We start from the raw sequence: 18482 nt of genomic DNA, 5'->3' as shown, positions 1-18482 counted from the left end.
AAAAGAAAAGTTAAGATGGTTTGTCCCATCCATTTGTTTGTTTGTTTGTTTGTTTTTGTATTTTTTTCATAAACATATATGTAGAGCTCGAACCCACAACCTGGAGATCAAGAGTTGCACACTCTTCTGACTGATAGCCAGGTTCCCGTCCCACCCATTTGTAAAATAAAGACAAACACTATTAAACTAGTCATAAAAGTGTTCTTTCATAATTCTGAAAAAAATTTTAAAAATTGGTAGGTGAATATATTATGGCAATCAAAATGGAGAAGATAGCAACAGTTTCAAATTAACTATTACTTCTAATTCCTAAATAGTGCATATTCAAAAGTTTAGTAGTATATTTTTGCCTGTTAATCCTAGAAATTTGTGACAATATTGACTTTTATATTCTAAGAGAAAAAAAATCCAAATTTAAAAATAAAAGAATGAGAAGTCTTTGGGCATAAGGTGAGGACTGAGGTACAGTGAGATATAAAAATACATTGATTGATATTAAAGCTTTCCTTGGCAATAAGCATATATTTAGATAAAATATAGCTTTAAAAAATTCAAATAGCCTCTAGTTGAATATGAATAAACCCAGGGTTCAAATTTTAACCAAACCTGGGGATCACAGAGGGAAGGGAGTGAGGGCTGGTTCTAGCAACAGCTTTGACCTATGGCTTCCTGTGCATGGTGCATTAAGGTTACTAATATTCTCACCTCTATATGTTGTCTTGACTTCTGTTACTAAACAAGCTGTGTATAATTTGAGCAAACCCATTTATCTTTGGTGGTCTCAGCTTTGTTTTGTTTTTTTTTTATTTGTAAAATAAGGGTATTGGACTAGATTCTTAAGGTTCTTTTTTGTTCTTTAATTCTGTTGTTCTGAGTGGAAAATACTGTTACTACATTCAAGATATATATATTAATGCAAATACATTAAGTATCAAAGGCCAAACTGGAAAAAAAGGAACTTTTCCCCACTAATTTATTTCAGATATACAGGCACAAAATATTACAGTTTGCAAAATAATGCTATTTTGATATTTATTGATATACTTAGAAAACTTAATTTTGGATTTTGTTTTAGCTATAGGGAGCTTCCCCCCCCTTTTCTCCTCAAGACCTTAATTAATAAATGAGTTGTCAACACTCCTAAGAAACACTATTTAGAAATCGGGAATCTAGACATAAACCCCAAAGATGCCTAGTATGATGCTCATAAAATTCTATCATGTGCTGTGTACCTTCCTTTGGAAAAGTTAGGATGATACAGAAGCCCAAAGGCCTACTGCAGAAATAAAGAAATGAATTCACTATAATCTTGGACTGGAGTACTTTGTCCTGTACAAATGAAAATTTAAAAACTCTTCTCTGCACCTAGTTTTATTTTTTTGCTCTTTTGATAATCCAGAACAACTTTTGGATTTTATTGTAATTCATCTACAAATTCTCCCATCTCAGAAAAGTTACCAATAAAATTTTAGTAAAGAAATTAAGTATTTTAATCACTGTATAGTGGATGAAGTGATTATACACCAGTGGTAGCTAAAGAATAACAATAGCTAGACCAAGAAAAAAAGATTAAAAATGCAGTGTTTTCTTTAACATTTTTATGCTAGTCTCTCATTTTCCATGCTCTATACAGTTTATAATTAAAATGTTTCATGGAGATATATAATTTGGTTTTTCCTGAATTCTTTCCTAAAAATTAAGTAGCAATTACAATTTAAAGAGAGTACAAATAAATTAATTCAGATCATATAAAGTGTTTACAATTAATCTTGGTTAAAAGCCTATCCTTCTCCCCTCTTTTTCTTCCTCCCCCTGTTCTGCCCCAAGACTTGTAACAGTCACTGTGAGCTCTTTGTAAAGGAATGTTTTACATATGAGTGCCTTTAATTGACTCGGTTTACCAAACAATGATGGATAATAGCCCTGAAATCCCTAGGAAAATGTTTTAAACATCAAAGTTTTTCCCCTCTTCAACTGGATCAGCTTTTCAAACTCATTTGTTTTGATTCAGGACTCAATCTTAGTTAAGATCAGGATTTTCCTCCGGACAATAGAGAAGATATTATTGTGATCTAAGCAACTGTAAGAGAGAGGGAGGGAGGGATGGAGAGGGAGAGAGATCCTGAGAGGCTATTCCAGAAGGGAAGTAACATGGGCAAAAAAAAGTAACAAAAGACAGGGAGAAAAGCATGAACATCAGATAGGCATAATACTTACATATCAGAATTTCAAATTTCAGAGATTAAAACATTCATTCTGTTTTCCTTGACAACTATTATATGTGATTATTGTCAGCTGTTATATTTTAAATCTTATAAGGTAATTCCTCTATCTGATGACTGCTCTACCTATAACTGTTAAATTTCTACAAGTTCAGTAAATTCCATCTGCCCCCCTGCCATAAGAGGAAAGCAAGAGGATGTTATAGGACTATAATATTACTTAACACACTGTTACTCACACACCAAAAGGACAAAAGCAGGTTTGGGGCAGACAGTTTCCAGCAAATAAGGAAATTATTCTTCTCTTTAGCAATTCTGATACAAAACTATGCAAAGTAGTTGTCATTGGCCTTATCTTGAAATAATCGTTTTTATTGAAGGTATTACTTGTGTGCTGACACACCCAAAAACCTTTGATTCATGTCTCAATAGATATAAAGTACCCAAAGGGCAACCCAGAGTTTGCTTTGTTCACATTTACATCTTGGGAGAAGTGAGAAAGATTATTTTTTTGGAGTTAGTCATTGATTGAGTCTGTATTTTGTTGCGCTCTGATATACACTGATACTATGTATGTATCCAATTTAGGGACATTCTTTCACCCCTATAACCTTGATATAATGATATATATCCTATTATATTATATATAGGATATATATCCTATATATAATGATATTATATCCTATTTAGAGCTGATGTATGTAAAAATGAAAAATTTGTATGTGGTCTGGCACATTAGTAAGCACTTAATAAATGTTAGTTATTATTATGGATCATTATAATGCAAATTTAATATTATCATTAGTTGTCACCCAGCAGGAGGAATGGAAATCTAAATTGGGACATCAGTAAGCAAATACTTTATTTATACAAAAATTTCACTTTTGGGAGGAACATTCCTTTTTCCATCATGTTTTATTAGAGTGTGAGTATGGGAAAGTTGTATAATTGTAGTTGCCTAAGAAAGTCAATTAGCGTATTTTATCCAAGGAAGTTTTTTAATTCCTCACTATTCATCAACAATATTTCATTTATAAATATAAAAGTTACTTTAAATAATAAAGTTATAAGTAGATGACCACATTTTAAACTCACTGCTCACATATTAATGTAGACAGCAGCATGTCATAATGGACTCATTTAAATCCACTTTTATTAAGAAAGATCATAATTATTAGCTGCCAAATCTGTAGGAGATTGAAAACATGATCTTTCTTTTATCATAATACAACAAATCATACCTAAAATCAAAGTACATATATGAATCCTGGCTAAAAATAGCAACTGACTGGCAACCTCTGAACTATATGCCATCTGCTATCTTTATGCCCACCACACATTGAATACACAAAAATTGAAGAAAAACCCATGGAAACACTAACATTTAAGACAGATTTTTCCAGGACCATGGAGGTATTCTTTTTTTTTTTTTTTAAGATTTTATTTATTTGACAGAGAGAGACACAGCGAGAGAGGGAACACAAGCAGAGGGAGTGGGAGAGGGAGAAGCAGGCTTCCTGCAGAGCAGGGAGCCCGATGTGGGGCTCGATCCCAGGACTCTGTGATCATGACCAGAGCGGAAGGCAGACGCTTAACGGCTGAGCCACCCAGGCGCCCCCATGGAGGTATTCTAATTAACATAGAACTGGATTCAGACACAATCAGCCCCTACCGAAGGGACAAAAAGTCGACAAACACATCATCCCCAAATTACTGTCTTTTCTGAAGCTCATAGGATTGAGAGTTGTGCTTATCAGGAAATTAATAAGTATAGGTGGTTTTGTTTTTTTAAGGCAGCCAGAGAAATGAGTTTATTCTTTTTGTACACACCCCCTACTCCCACACCCCCTCACTCCCCATCCCCCACCTCTATTCATTCTGGAATTGCACTTTCTGGAAAATAAAATACATTTTGTTTGTTGACTGATTGATTTGGTTAGGAGTAGACACTGGTGTTGTCTCAATAATCTCTGTGGTTAAGAGTTAATCTAACAAATCAAGCCCTATAGGGAAGGAAGGAAGTAGCAAGAGCCCTAGTAGCAATATATTGAAGTTCCTAGAGAAGAGGTTTTTATGCATTCTGTTGGTCAAAGTGTACGAGCTCTAGATGACAGGATATGGGATATATATGTAGGATATGAGACAATTCCACATTAGAAAAATCTAGATAAATGTTTAGATAAATGCTTCCTAAGTGTTGGGAATTTGGCTAAAATCAGTACTTAACATTCTTGCCTTTGAATTTCTGACCAGAAAAGAGGTTTTGGGAACCCCTAGAAAACAGTGAGCTAGCCAAGGTCATTTCTCAAAATGTGTATGTCAGCAAGTGGGTCTCTCTTCAGGCCGTGATCAGCAAACAAAATAAAATAAATTTGTTCTTTAAAGGGGCATGCATGAAAAATAATGAAGAATAGGGAAAGAGAAATCTTTTTGAAGAATCTGAGGAAGAGTATAGATCTGAAAAGTACGCTTACTAATATATAGAAAATCTTTCATAAACCATTGTGGCATTTAATAGTGTCTCTGGGAGGGAACTATTAGTATCTCTGCTATCAATTTGACATTCAGTCATAAAACGTTTTTTAATTATGTATAGTTCATGAGATATTTGGCTGAAAAATTCTTTTTGAAGGATTGATATGTAAGAAGTTCTTACACAACAATTTAAATTTGGGAGTTATTGGCATATAGAGGACATGATGATTATTTTCTACTTAGGGATTCAACTCGGTTATTATCTGGGATAACTTTAAATTTTTAAAGTAACTCTTACCTATTTATGTCTACTCCTTTGAAATAAAGTCTTAGAAATTGTTGGCATTATGGACTAAATTGTTTCTTCCAAAAACTTACATGTTGAAGCCCTACACCACAATGTGACTGTATTTGGAGATAGGGTCCTTAAGGAGGTAATTAAGGTTAAATGAGGTCATAAGTGTGGAACTGGAAGAAACATCAGGTATGCACACACACAGAGAAAGGTCCATGTGAGGACACAGTCAGAAGGTAGATATCTATAAGCCAAAAAGGGAGGCCTAAAGAGAAACCAAACCAGCCAACACCTTGATCTTGAACTTCCAGCATCCAGAACTGTGAGAAAATTTATTTATTTATTTAAGCCTCCCATTTTGTGATATTTTTTATAGCAACTCTTGCAGACTAATACAGTTAGGTTTTAACTTTATAAATGGTATCATTATAAATTATCTCATTTTAAACACTTTCTTATTGATGAATAGGCCATTTCATTTATTCAAAATTTAGAACAAAGAAATATATTTTAATTTGCAAAAGAACAATTTGTGTTACTAAAGAAAATACTACACGTGAGGCTAAATTAAAATGCATTGAAAAGGCCTTCCTTAGATTAGTTTAACTAGTGGCATAAATCTATCTCTAAAGGATCTATGATATCTGCCTGAAGGCATTAGAAAGATGAATAGCATAATATTAAGCCATTAAATATAGCAGTTTAAAAATGCTATGATTAATAACTCTTAGTTCTGGAGTCACGTGCTCACCTTTTTGGAAGCAGAGACTGGCTCAAATGCCAACTTACCCTCTGTTTGCCCTACTAATCATTGAACCTTCAGCTGTGATTCCAAAATCTATAAAATGTAATAGATGCTAACATTTCTAAGAGAGCTTTCAGAGTAAGAATATTGAAAATCATTTTCATGGAGTAGTTGAAGTTAATCAAATCTGTTATTTCATGTTTTTAAAAGATCATATCTTTCCAAGATAGCAAATATAAGATAGAAGTTTGTCATTTGTATCAAAAATCAGTTTGATTAAAATAATCATTTATTTTTTTAAGATTTTATTTATTTGAGAGAAAGAATGAGAGAGATTGAGAGAATGAGTGGGGGGAGGGACAGAGGCAGTAATAAACTCCCCGCTGAATAGGGAGCCCAACATGGGGCTCTATCCTAGGACCCTGGATCATGATCTGAGCCTAAGGCAGATGCTTAACTGACTGAGCCACCCAGGCGTCCCTAAAAGAATAATTTAAATAACTAGTTCTGGATGAGATCAAAGTTCTTTCATGACGTTATGACTTAGTGTTCATAATGCATATCTTGGAAAAATCTCTTATTTATTGAACTACTGTTTTTTTTCAAAGTGTAAAGATAACATTATAATGAAACTGGCTGAAAGTATAGCTCAAATAGACTAATACTCATAATTATTTTTCTTCTTCTTTTGATAATTTTTTAAAAGAAAAGAAGTGGACCAGTAGGGAGAGGCAGCTGTCTCTGTGGCGAAGAGCATACATGATGCCTTTGCCAAGTTTCACATATTTGCTTACAGCTACAAAGAGCTCAGCAAGCCAAAAACAATCTATTAAAAGAATCCATTGAAACTGAGTATGAATTCTTGTCAGCTACTTCCAGGAGGAAAATAAATCATTAAGGGCTTCATAAGACTGAATTGGGAGTCCAAACTCAACAGGAGATAATATGAATTTACTTTTCAAGAGTATATATGTTTCAGTGGTATCTGCAGGAAAAGAGAAAGAATTTTGAAATGTACATGAAAGGGATACAAGACAGTAGAGTGTGGGGGAAGGCGAGTGTTCAGACAAGAAATGAAAGAAAATTTCTAATATCTAGTCTTAAATTATTTGCACATAAATATATCAATCATACGTGTCTAGGAGTTTATCTTTAAGTAAACTTATATCAAGTATTGAATGCTTTGCATGGGTTTTTAGAAATAATTGAGTTAAGGGTTTCAAAGCCATTGGAGAGTTTCCTCTGAACACACTAAATGCTGACTTATGAATGCTGACTTACAAGAATTTACATGTTGCCTCTTAGGTAGAACTATCTAAGCCATGAATAGATTAATCCTTGGGGTTACATAGAGCAGTAGCAAGACCTCCCTTGTGGATGTAGCTATCCTCATTTTTTCCTATCTGAAAATAACTTTATTAGGAAATATCACACACTTTCTTTATTGCCAGGTGACTCATGTAAAACCACAAGATACTTTGAATCACGCAGATAATATCATAGTTCACTTACTATATCCATAAATCCAAACCCTTTGAAACCAACTCTTGGTTCCATACTATCAAAATATCTTAATTATCAGTAAGACTAACTAAGGACTAAGACTAAAAAAACTCTTTTTCATGTGACTGAAATCTTGTTACGCCCCAGAAGCCTATGGATATCAAATCGTGTTATCAATAACCCACAAATCTCTGATTTTGTCGCTCCTTAGAACATAGGACCTCCTAAGTTTCAAGTGTCTCTTGAAATCTCTAAAGAGATGGTTTACAAGCCAGTCTCTTTCATAGGACCAACCAACACCATTCTTTCTCTAGCATTCTGACTTCCTTTGTCTATGCCCTCTGCCCTCAGAATCACTGTAAGTGACCTTAATCTTGCCATGTCTTACTACTTCAACTTGACAATGATATCACAAAGACTATACCCTAATCCTCTCAGAGTCTTCAAATCTACAGGTGCCAGAGTCCTTCTGTGTTCTGTGCAGAAATGGTAGAAAGTGGCCTCTAAAAAAAAAGGCCTCTAACTTTACCCTCTGCCACCTGGGCCCTAAGACAGCCCTCTTCCTCACGAGAGTTTTGCTAATTTTCTCATGGAAGTGTTGCCTCCCTCTTCAGGTCCTAGAATCTCCAAACCAGTTCAAATGTCCAGTAAAGTATAGGCACCATGCCACACTCTGAATCTTTATGTCTTCCTCATCATAAGTTAGGTCTCGACAAAATAAAACAAAACAACCTCCTATTTCCTTCTTCAGCAACATTCAAAGTACCTCTGAATATTTTTCAAGCATATAGATGTTGGTGGAGGGTAGTAGGAAGTGGACAAAAGTAGGGTGTTTGGACCAGACATCTCATCCTGGTTCCTCTAATTAGTAAAAGGAAAGCAGAAATTGTCAGGAATTCTTTCAATAATCTATTATCAAAATATCAAAAAATAGATATACTATCTAAATATCTAAATACTGGGGTGCCTGGGTGGCTCAGTCATTAAGCATCTGCCTTTGGCTCAGGTCATGATCCCAAGGTCCTGGAATCGAGCCCCGCATCGGGCTCCCTGCTCTGCGGGAAGCCTGCTTCTCCCTCTCCCACTCCTGCTGCTTGTGTTCCCTCTCTCGCTGTGTCTCTGTCTGCCAAATAAATAAATAAAATCTTAAAAAAATATATCTAAATGTTATCTAAAATAAATTACTATAAACCAAGGTTTAATTTGATGTTATTTATAACAATTCCAATCAGGATTTTAGGACAATTTACATAGTAATAACTACCATTTATTGTTTACTGTATGCTAAGCATTGTCTAAGGCACTATATACTATCATATTCAATTCTGAGGGTAACAAATCATTACATTCTTTCTCTTATTTTTTCCAGATAAGGAAATTAAAGCTCAAGTTCATCTCACTAGTGAAGTGAGCAAGCTAAGATTCTAACCTGAGACTCCCTGACTCCTAAACATACACTCTTTTTTTTTAAATTTTATTTTATTATGTTATGTTAATCACCGTACATTACATAATTAGTTTTTGATGTAGTGTTCCATGATTCATTGTTTGCGTATAACACCCAGTGCTCCATTCAATACATGCCCTCTTTAATACCCATCACCAGGCTAACCCATCCCCCTAACCCCCACCCCTCTAGAACCCTCAGTTTGTTTCCCAGAGTCCATAGTCTCTCATGGTTCATCTCCCCCTCTGATTTCCCCGCCTACATTTTTCCCTTCCTACTATCTTCTTTTTTTTTTTTTTAACATATAATGTATTATTTGTTTCAGAGGTACAGGTCTGTTATTCATCAGTCTTACACAATTCACAGAGCTCAGCATAGTACATACCCTCCCTGATGTCCATCACCCAGCCACCCCATTCCTCCCACGCCCCACCACTCCAGCAACCCTCAGTTTGTTTCCTGAGAATAAGAATTCCTCTTATCAGTGAGATCATATGATACATGTCTTTCTCTGATTGACTTATTTCGCTTAGCATAATACACTCTTAACCAGAACTACTTCTGGACCCTGTTATATTTCACTTCCCCAAATAGTCACTGGCTATATAGATATTTATCAGTACTATTTTGAAGTTTATATGAAGCATATGCTTCTCCCCCCATAGAACCATTACTAAAAGATCCATGTTTGTGGAGCATTTGCTTACTATGTGCCCACCACCATGGTAGATCCTGTAGAGAGAAGATATGAAAATAAATATTCCTTACTGTTCTTTTACATTCAACTTGGTTTCTTTGCTTATAGTAAGAGAATAAAAATATACTTCAAGAAAAAAATGGACCATATTAAATAATACTATGCAACTTCTGCCTTGAAATTGTTCATTTTAGCAATCACATACAATTTGAAATCTTTCTGACTCCAGAAAGTATCTTTTTTTTTTTTTTTCAGAATTAGTAAAACAGTACGTAACATGATTTTGGAAGATTATGTAATGAGGTATCTTTCAGATAAGCCATCCATGTGTGACCAGTTAACAGTTGAGGAGAATTAATCATAGAAGACACTTTTAACTCAGTATTTTATCTTGATACTAGTGATACACAGTAAGTACCCATATTTTTACATACAATTCTAGTGAAACACAGACTGTTGAAATGATTCAAAACAGAACACTGTCAGACAAAACTGAACTCAATGCCATTCATAGAAATTAAAGTTAGAAGGACCTAATGGAGGGGCGCCTGGGTGGCTCAGTTGTTAAGCGTCTGCCTTCGGCTCAGGTCATGATCCCAGGGTCCTGGGATCGAGCCCCACATCAGGCTCCCTGCGCTGCGGGAAGCCTGCTTCTCCCTCTCCCACTCCCCCTGCTTGTGTTCCTTCTCTCGCTGTCTCTCTCTGTCAAATAAATAAATCTTTAAAAAAAAAAAAAAGGACCTAATGGTTTTATTAACAATAATAGTAATAATAGTAATAAAAGCTTTTATTTGATGAGAACCGATTATATACATTTTATGTTTATTATCTTGTTTAAATATCATCATTTCACAATATAAACAAGATCAAATAGGTACAAAACCTTTACTTTATAGATGAGGACACTCAGGACCAGGGATGTGAAATGTCCTGACCACATTAATGCAACTGGTCAGAGGCAGAGGAGAGACTAGAAACATGTCCCCTAACTCAAATCCCTATTTGTTATCCTATGCTGTCTCAGGGAAATCATCCCAAATATACAAAAGCCTGTGAACTGAGCTCACAGCATTTTTAGTATATATATATTTTTAAGATTTTATTTATTTATTTGACAGAGAGAGACACAGCAAGAGAGGGAACACAAGCAGGGGGAGTGGCAGAGGGAGAAGCAGGCTCTCTACCGAGCAGGGAGCCTGATGCGGGGCTCGATCCCAGGACCCTGGGATCATGACCTGAGCCAAAGGCAGATGCTTAATGACTGAGCCACCCAGGCGCCCCGAGCTAACAACATTTTTAAGATAAAATGTGAACAACCAATTATATCCACAAATGGTCACGTGTTCTTTATTACTGAGATTTCAGGAGAAAATATATATTTACATATGGGTTCAGGCAGATTTAAAAATCGATGACTTCAAAGAGTTATATTTAATGAATAGAGTCTGTGCTTTGTCTTTATTTTTGTCTATTTCACCAATGTTTGAAGTCAGTTTGATACCCCTGCTGAGTCTGGCTTTATCTTCTGTAATAAAATAAATTTTATCTCAAACCTTTTTCAATATAAAAACTTAATGCCTAGTGGGTTTCTTAAGGCCCTGGTGCTAAGTAGGTTGCTACATAAAGAGAGAAAAATACAATTAAATGGCAATTGAAAGACCTGGAATAGACACAGTGGCCACAGTCTCTATGCACATGTGTGCGCTGTCTGTTAATTGGGTAGCATTTTCATGTCAGGTTATGGAGAGCAATTTCAAAAATTTGATAGGTCAGATTTTTTCAACAGAGATACAATCACAGTGCTTATTTGAACAGAGTTTGCACTAAAACTGCATGAGAGATCTTGAGGCAACAACTATCCTGAAGTTTAAGATACATCAGCACAGGATGTGAGCCCAGTTAGAAAATAACTTGACAAATTCAGTGGACACTGGATTGGACATGAACCCAAAACAGGGTGATTTCTTGAAGTACAGATTGAACAGGATGTGACTATTTGGGGGCATCGTGAAAGGGATTTATCAACTCTAACACTAGTGATATCCTAAGGATAACAATATCCTTAATCAGAGAATGCTTGAAGTTCCAAGTTCACCGTATAAGAGAACATCCAGAAGAACATGGAGAAAGATTAAGTTTATGTGAAGAATGGAGTATTGCTTATAGATAATTTCTAAAAGGCATGATTATGTAGTTTGTTGTCATTGTATAGAATAGTCGATACAAGTATATTGAAAAGAAACATACTAATTTTGGTTGTGACACCAGGTTACTATTTTCTTTCTTTTAACCATTTTTTTATTTGCCTGTTTCTCTGTTTTTCATTTCAAAAATGTAGGGGGTTGTAACAAAAATCTGTAAGGATACTTCTGGTCCTACAAAGCTATAAAGCTAATATATTAGAATGTTGAATATAAGGCTTTTTAAAGCTCTGTGCCCATAAATGGCATCAGAGACTTCCAAGTTATAGAATTGTAATAGAGAGAATAGAAATTACAATTTACATTATAATATTTAGGTAGATAAGGCTTATCAGAGAAAACACGGCTATTCCCTGTTCACTACTAAAATTTTGCAAAGATTAATTTGACCTTCAAAGATTGTAATAGAAAATAATAATAGAATGTAATAGAAGAATTTTTCTTTCCTTTTTTTTTTTTTTTAAAGATTTATTTATTTATTTATTTGGAGAGTGTGTGCATGTCTGCAAGCAGGGGAAGGGCAGAGGGACCCACAGAGGGAGGGGCAGAGGGAGAGGGAGAGAATCCTTAAGCAGACTCCCCGCTGAGTGGGGAGCCCCACACAGGGCTCGATTCCAGGATCCTGAGATCATGATCTAAGCCAAAATCAAGAGTCAGATGCTTAATTGACTGAGTCACCCAGGTGTCCCTAGAAGAATTTTTCTGGCTACAAAGATATGTAGACTTTTCCAAACCAGGCATTACAAACTGTAAATCAAAAAAATAGTCTTATGCTTTTTAACTTAATATATCTGTGTGAACACACTTCTTTCTCTTCATTTTTATTGCATGAATTTTTTTTCTCACAATGCATCTGAAGTTCAGCTAATGTTCTTCAAAGTTATATATATGTATATATGTATGTTTGTATATAATATTCCACCAAATATTATAGCAAATGTAATGCAGAATCTGAGATGTTATAGAAGTATTTAAGATTATTTTTCCCTTGTAAAGAAAACACAAAATTTATCTTGATACTGTTGAGGAATATTTTGATGATATGGATATAATCATAAATTCTAAGGTCTGCTATGATTCAGAAAATTTACACTTCTGATGGGAAAATTCATTCTAAAGTATTTTATGATTTTATATGTGTGTGTGTATTAGTGTTTCCAGTGATGTGGCAGCCTATGTGTCATAGCACTATTTTCTGGATCCTTTATTGAGTCTACGGCCATACCACCCTAAACGCACCCGATCTCGTCTGGATCCTTTATTGAATGTCCAAAGACTTCAGAAGAAATTGAGAGTAAATAGGGAATAATAAACTTTTTCTGGAAATAAGTAACTAAGATTAGCACACTCTATAAAGTGGAATTCCAAATGATTTAAAGTTGGAGTTTGTTACTAATTATGCAGCAAACATGAAAAACAAGTTGACTCTATTTTGAAATAATAAAATATAATAAATTCAGGTTGGCATAATTTTTTCCTTATAGATAGGAGCTATCCAGCTTAAAGCCTCGTTAACAGTAGCCAACTTTTATTTTTATAATGTGGATAATCTTTGCAACGAGGTAATTCTTTACAATGGGAATTGATAGTTATTGGTTACTTAAATTTCTCTTACTCTTTGGTGTCATGTAGACAAAACATTTGACAGAAGTGTTGAATTTTCATCTGGTGGTTTTGGGGTCATATAAAACAGCCTAAAACAAATAAAAGTAGGTCTAAAGGCTGGCTTGAGTTAACTAATTGTCACCAGTCTATTTGCCAAGTTTATTGAATCATAGCTTTAGTTTTCTTTAAATCCAGTCTGTTTCTCATGGCAGGCAAACTTTAGATTCAGCATATTAAAAGCTACAACAGTTTGTGTTGATTTTCCTTTGTCTTATATCTACAGCAGTCTGAGAGAGCAACGAACTTTTAGCCAGAGCAGGAATTTCCTGTAAAATACAATAAATGACTGTGCTTTCCTCATATTCCACATCCTTTTTTTAATTCCTAGGTCCTAGGCATTTTTCCACTATTTTAGGTAGAAATTTGCTCACTTTTACAGGAAGCAATACATGTAAATATTTTTCAGTTTTTTAATAACTCATAGACTTATAAATAATATATGATTAAATATATTAGCAGGACAATGTACATTAATGGACCAAGCCACAAAGTAGAAGGCTTGCCCAACTGGCACTTATTTTTTTATTTTTAAATGTTTATTTATTTGAGAGAGAGAGAGAGAGTGAGAGCATGAGCTGAGGGGAGGGGCAGAAGGAGAAGGAGAAGCAGGCTCCCAGTTCAGCAGGGAGCCTGATGCTGGGCTAATCCCAGGACCCCAGGATCATGATCTGAGCAGAAGACAGATGCTTAACCAAATGGGCCACCCAGGCGCCCCCCATCTGGCATTTATAAGTATATTGTGACTGATGGAATAACATAAACAGAAAATGAGATCATCTCAGAAAGATATAAATATGGGCAGTTTAGGAAGAGCGGGCTGGAAGCTAAGAACTAGCTCCTGATAGGTATAAATGAAGTGGCACAATCCAACTGATAATTTTACTTTGTCCCATTCAGGCTAAGGTCTGTATATTTTGGGACAAGGAAAGATTTTGTCAAAATCGATATATTCCATAAAAAGATAACTAGGTTGCTTTGAAAGGAAGCCTAAGGAAGGCCTGGGAGATAGGATGGAAGACAAATGAAAGAATAATAAAATATCTAAGCAAAACAAACAGTGTTTTTTATGGGGGGTGGGGAGGTGCTTTCTTTTTATGTGGGGTTTTCCTACATAGGGGAAATCCACATCACATCAACTGGTAGAATTCATCTGGAGTCTGATGGACTCTGGCTGAGATTTGGCCCGAAGGGTCTAATTCTTAATCATAAGTATGGGTCTATCCCACTGAACAACCTTTTCAAATATAAAAATCCCTTCAATATAGGTACTCTCTATTCAACTGACTGCTAATTTTCTGAGTGGGTGCATCTTGGTAAAAGGTTAGGGAGTTTTCCCACATCTAATGGCAACCTCTTATGTTTTTGCAAATGTATAATGTTCTTCATTATCAAAAATAAAACTTCATTATCAAAAAATAGAAGTAAGCTATTTGTTAATGATCATAAATTACAAATATAAGATATTACACATAGAATTATAAGCCCCAGGTTCAAAGGAACTTTCTTAACCTCCTTATAATTTATTATCTTTAATAACAAAAGATAAGCCTTTTTGGTATGTTCCAGCCCATTGCTTATAAAGCCTTGTATTTATTTGCTTTTGCTAGTAGCACCAACAGCTCACTTCCATATGATATATGTAGTATCTAGTCACATTATTCCAGATCCAATTAATCTTATTGTAATTAAGCCAGAAAGATAAAGGTGGAAAATAAATCACTGAATGAGCAGGACATTTTAAAAACTGCAATGTTTGTTGTCTTCCCTTTCCTTTGAAGTGATTGCCTGGCTACTATGCAAACCTCTTCTAATCTTTTCATAGGAAAATTTTCAGTGAAGTCTTCCTTGTTCAAAATCTTCTATGCAACAAAATATGCACCTTGGTGAAATTTTGTTAAAAAAAATTTCCTGTACAAATGACTGTCAATGAATGTTTATAAAAATCCTACTTGATTGCATTACTATTACAATTTCTGCAGGTAGAGCCATTTTGAAAATATATATAATTATCTTATAGGCATAAAATAATTTTTAATAAATAGACACTGTATTAGTAGATGAAAAACTAAAATGTATGAAGATGCTTAATTATCTCCCTGATAATCTATAAATGTAACGCTCAAGGTAATGAATGATTCTAAAGTTTAACTGAACAAATAGCAAAAGACAAATGGACCTTAGAATCCAAAATATTTTTTTTTAAGATTTTATTTATTTATTTGACAGAGAGAGAGAGAGCACAAGCAGAGGGAGTGGCAGAGGGAGATGGGGAAGCAGGCTCCCCGCTGAGAAGGGAGCCAGACATAGGGCTGGATCCCAGGACCCTGGGATCATGACCTGAGCCAAGGGCAGAAGCCCAACCAACTGAGCCACCCAGGCACCCCTTCAAAATAATTTTGTTAACAGAATTTAGTGAATATAACAATTTAGTTAAATTTCAAATCAGTAATAGAAAAGATTAACTACTTAATGAAAAGTATTGATAAACCTGTCTATCAATTTGGAGGAAAAATGTATATCTGAGATACAATTTCAGTTGGATTAAGATTTAAATGTGAAAGTGGACTATCAAATTATTAGAAATTTAAAAATTAATATTGTTGCTATGTTGGGACATAAAAGGATTTTTAGTAAGATTATTAAACAGTAGTGGTAACTAGAAACAGATCCTTCTGTTGCCAGAATTCAATCTAGCCAGAGATATTCTCCTTATTTTTTTCTTTCCCACCTCTTAACCATCGGTTATGTTTTTGAGTCTAATTGATGATTAAATAAAGCAGTGCAAAAATATTCAAAGTTAGAATTGAACTATTACAAATCACTTTGTTACAAAGAACTTCAGATAATATTTTATCTCATTCCTATCTTTAATTCAGCATAGTTACATTCAGAGGTTGTAGAATCTCAGAGCTGAATGGACCTGAGAAGTCTTATAGTGAAACCTGCTCATTTTACAGATTTGGAAAGTAGGAGTTGAGGAGACTTTTTGCCTTCTATCCCACAGCCATGGTAGATGAGCTAAGACTAGGAGTTCTCTAAGTTTCAGTTCTGAGCCTCTTTCATTAGGTTAAAATTAAACCATAGATGAGTCAAACTAATATGATAGCAAACTGCAATCCTGGTTCTCATTTATATTTTTTAATCTCCCCAGAGACAATTTTTCAACATCTTTCCTGCTGGAATTTAAATACATATTCACTTTAAACAGTACTTGTTAAAAATAAAATTTTAAATACTACAGAAGAGTAGTATTTAAACTTTTATTAAACTTCTCCCAAAAAATCTTAGCAATACTCCTCAAGTCAGAGATCAATCTAATGAAGAGAAAACAGTTTAAATTTGTACCTTTCATTTTCAAGCCACTTCCAATTTATCTCCTTCACAGTATCCAATAGATGTTAAAATTTATAAGTTGGAAAGACACTTAGAAAAAATATTGTATAATCCTCTTAGTTTCCACATAAAGATGACTGGTACACATAGACAGTGGAGATCAAAATCAGTTTTTGCCTGGTAAGTGAATTTTCTTCCATTTTATGCTCTTTCCTACATGTCTTCATTAAGAAAAATTGGGGCTGATGAAAATTGATCTGTCTCCACTTCACATAAAAAAGCTCAGGAAGAAAAATCCAGCTGTGAGATATAAGTAGGCATTTTGAGCATTCAAACCTTGCTCTAAGGAACAGTGAGTCATATAAAATGTAACGTGCAAAGGAAGCTGACACATGAAAGGATAGAACAACAATGATGAGTTCCCAAAGACAAGCTGTGGGAAAAAGAATAATTATAGAGGGTCTATTTTTGGGTCCAGCAGAATGACTTGGGAATTTAAAAATCAGAAGAAGGAATTATGTCACTTAGCTTTGAATTTAAGATAAAATTATTTAGGAGCCTTTTTCATTAATGTCATTATAGTTTATCAGGATGATACATGATTGAATTGTTAAATACTTTGCAGTCTAAAAATAAGTTAGGACAGGAAAACTACTTTAATTTTGTCAGGAAGGGGGCTGTGAGGTGTAATAATAATTGTATAATTAATATGTTATTGACATGGAAGTATAATGCTAAATATAAATTAAAAGACATATCCGTCTACAACAGTAATCTTTTTGGAAGCACCAGTGCCCCTGAAGCTTGTAATTAATGCCCAGGATTGAAATGGAAACTGTTTGGCCAGGGAGTTCTAAAAATAGTCTCTAGAACAACTTAAATCTTTAAAACAGCTTACCCCCCATTTTCCTGTTCCCTTATTTATAAGTGATATCCTCTTATGTTCCAATTATGGGAAAGTTTTACAATCATTTATAGGAATAGGACAGTGACTATATGATCCAGAAAAGAAAGAATTCTACAGAGGAAAGTTATTTAGTTCAAATGAGCAACCTAGCTCCATTATTTAATAATGTTAAACATAATTTGTTTTCTATGTAATCCATATAGAAATATATATAGTTATAATAAGGTTAACTACAGACGTTGTATATGTGCATGTATGTACATACATGTATGTTTGTGTGTGTGTGATGTTTGTGGCAAATATTACCAAATTACTAATATTAATAAATCTGATTGGACCCATTCAAATTAATTAAACACTCCTAGTTCTCTGGCCAAGAGAACAAGAATTTAGGGACTAAATGCCTACCCTGAGGTCCAGGAAATAACTTCATAAGGTTGCCAGATGTCCATATGTCCATCTCTGCCAGCATTTTGTTAGACTACCTTTCAAAGGTTTCCTTTATTCAGGAGTTATTTGACATTAAGTTATAAATTAATGTGAAATCTTCCTTACTATTGTTAACATGTTCATATTATTCTCAACTTCATTGGCAATCCAGCATGTTCCTTTATTTAGGTCCTGAATGTTCTTTTGTAATGTATGCAATACCTGAAAGCAGGGCCATCCAAAGTTTTGACAGGTGGCAGCACAAGTGGTTGGTGTATCATCGAGGAACCCTGGGTGACAAGAGAACATTCCTGTGCATTTGGTAATAGCAGTAGTGAATAATGGGACTTTACAGAATTTAACTTAGTTACACACTAGTGTGGGTTTTTTGTTCAAACCATAAACCCCTGTATTTTAAATGTTGAATTTTAATGGGAAGTTGGGAGATGTGTCAGGAACTTTTAGGTTGCCAGGTTGCCATCATGCTAACCTGGAAGTAATCAAGAACTTTGTTCTTGGCGCCTTATGTTTTAATAATGAAGATTTTAAGGGGCGCAAACATG

General features: G+C 34.6%; 1 protein-coding gene across 3 annotated transcripts in view; it reads right to left on the bottom strand.

Annotated features, from left to right (window-relative positions):
* Positions 1–18482, bottom strand: part of CALCRL (calcitonin receptor like receptor) — a 101455-nt gene that overhangs the window by 63466 nt on the left and 19507 nt on the right. The window contains exon 2 of one of the 3 annotated variants that reach the window (XM_081813996.1): positions 18142–18209. The exons of the other annotated variants lie outside the window; for them this stretch is intronic. The gene's annotated coding sequence lies outside the window, so the exon portion shown is untranslated. The remainder of the gene's footprint in view (positions 1–18141; positions 18210–18482) is intronic. 3 annotated transcript variants of the gene reach the window in all.

Source organism: Leptonychotes weddellii, chromosome 3 (genome assembly GCF_054177405.1).
Source record: "Leptonychotes weddellii isolate Sample4059 chromosome 3, ASM5417740v2, whole genome shotgun sequence".
Classification (NCBI taxonomy): domain Eukaryota; kingdom Metazoa; phylum Chordata; class Mammalia; order Carnivora; family Phocidae; genus Leptonychotes; species Leptonychotes weddellii.
Note: the sequence above shows the minus strand (reverse complement) of the source record. Positions and strands in the feature narration are given on the sequence as shown.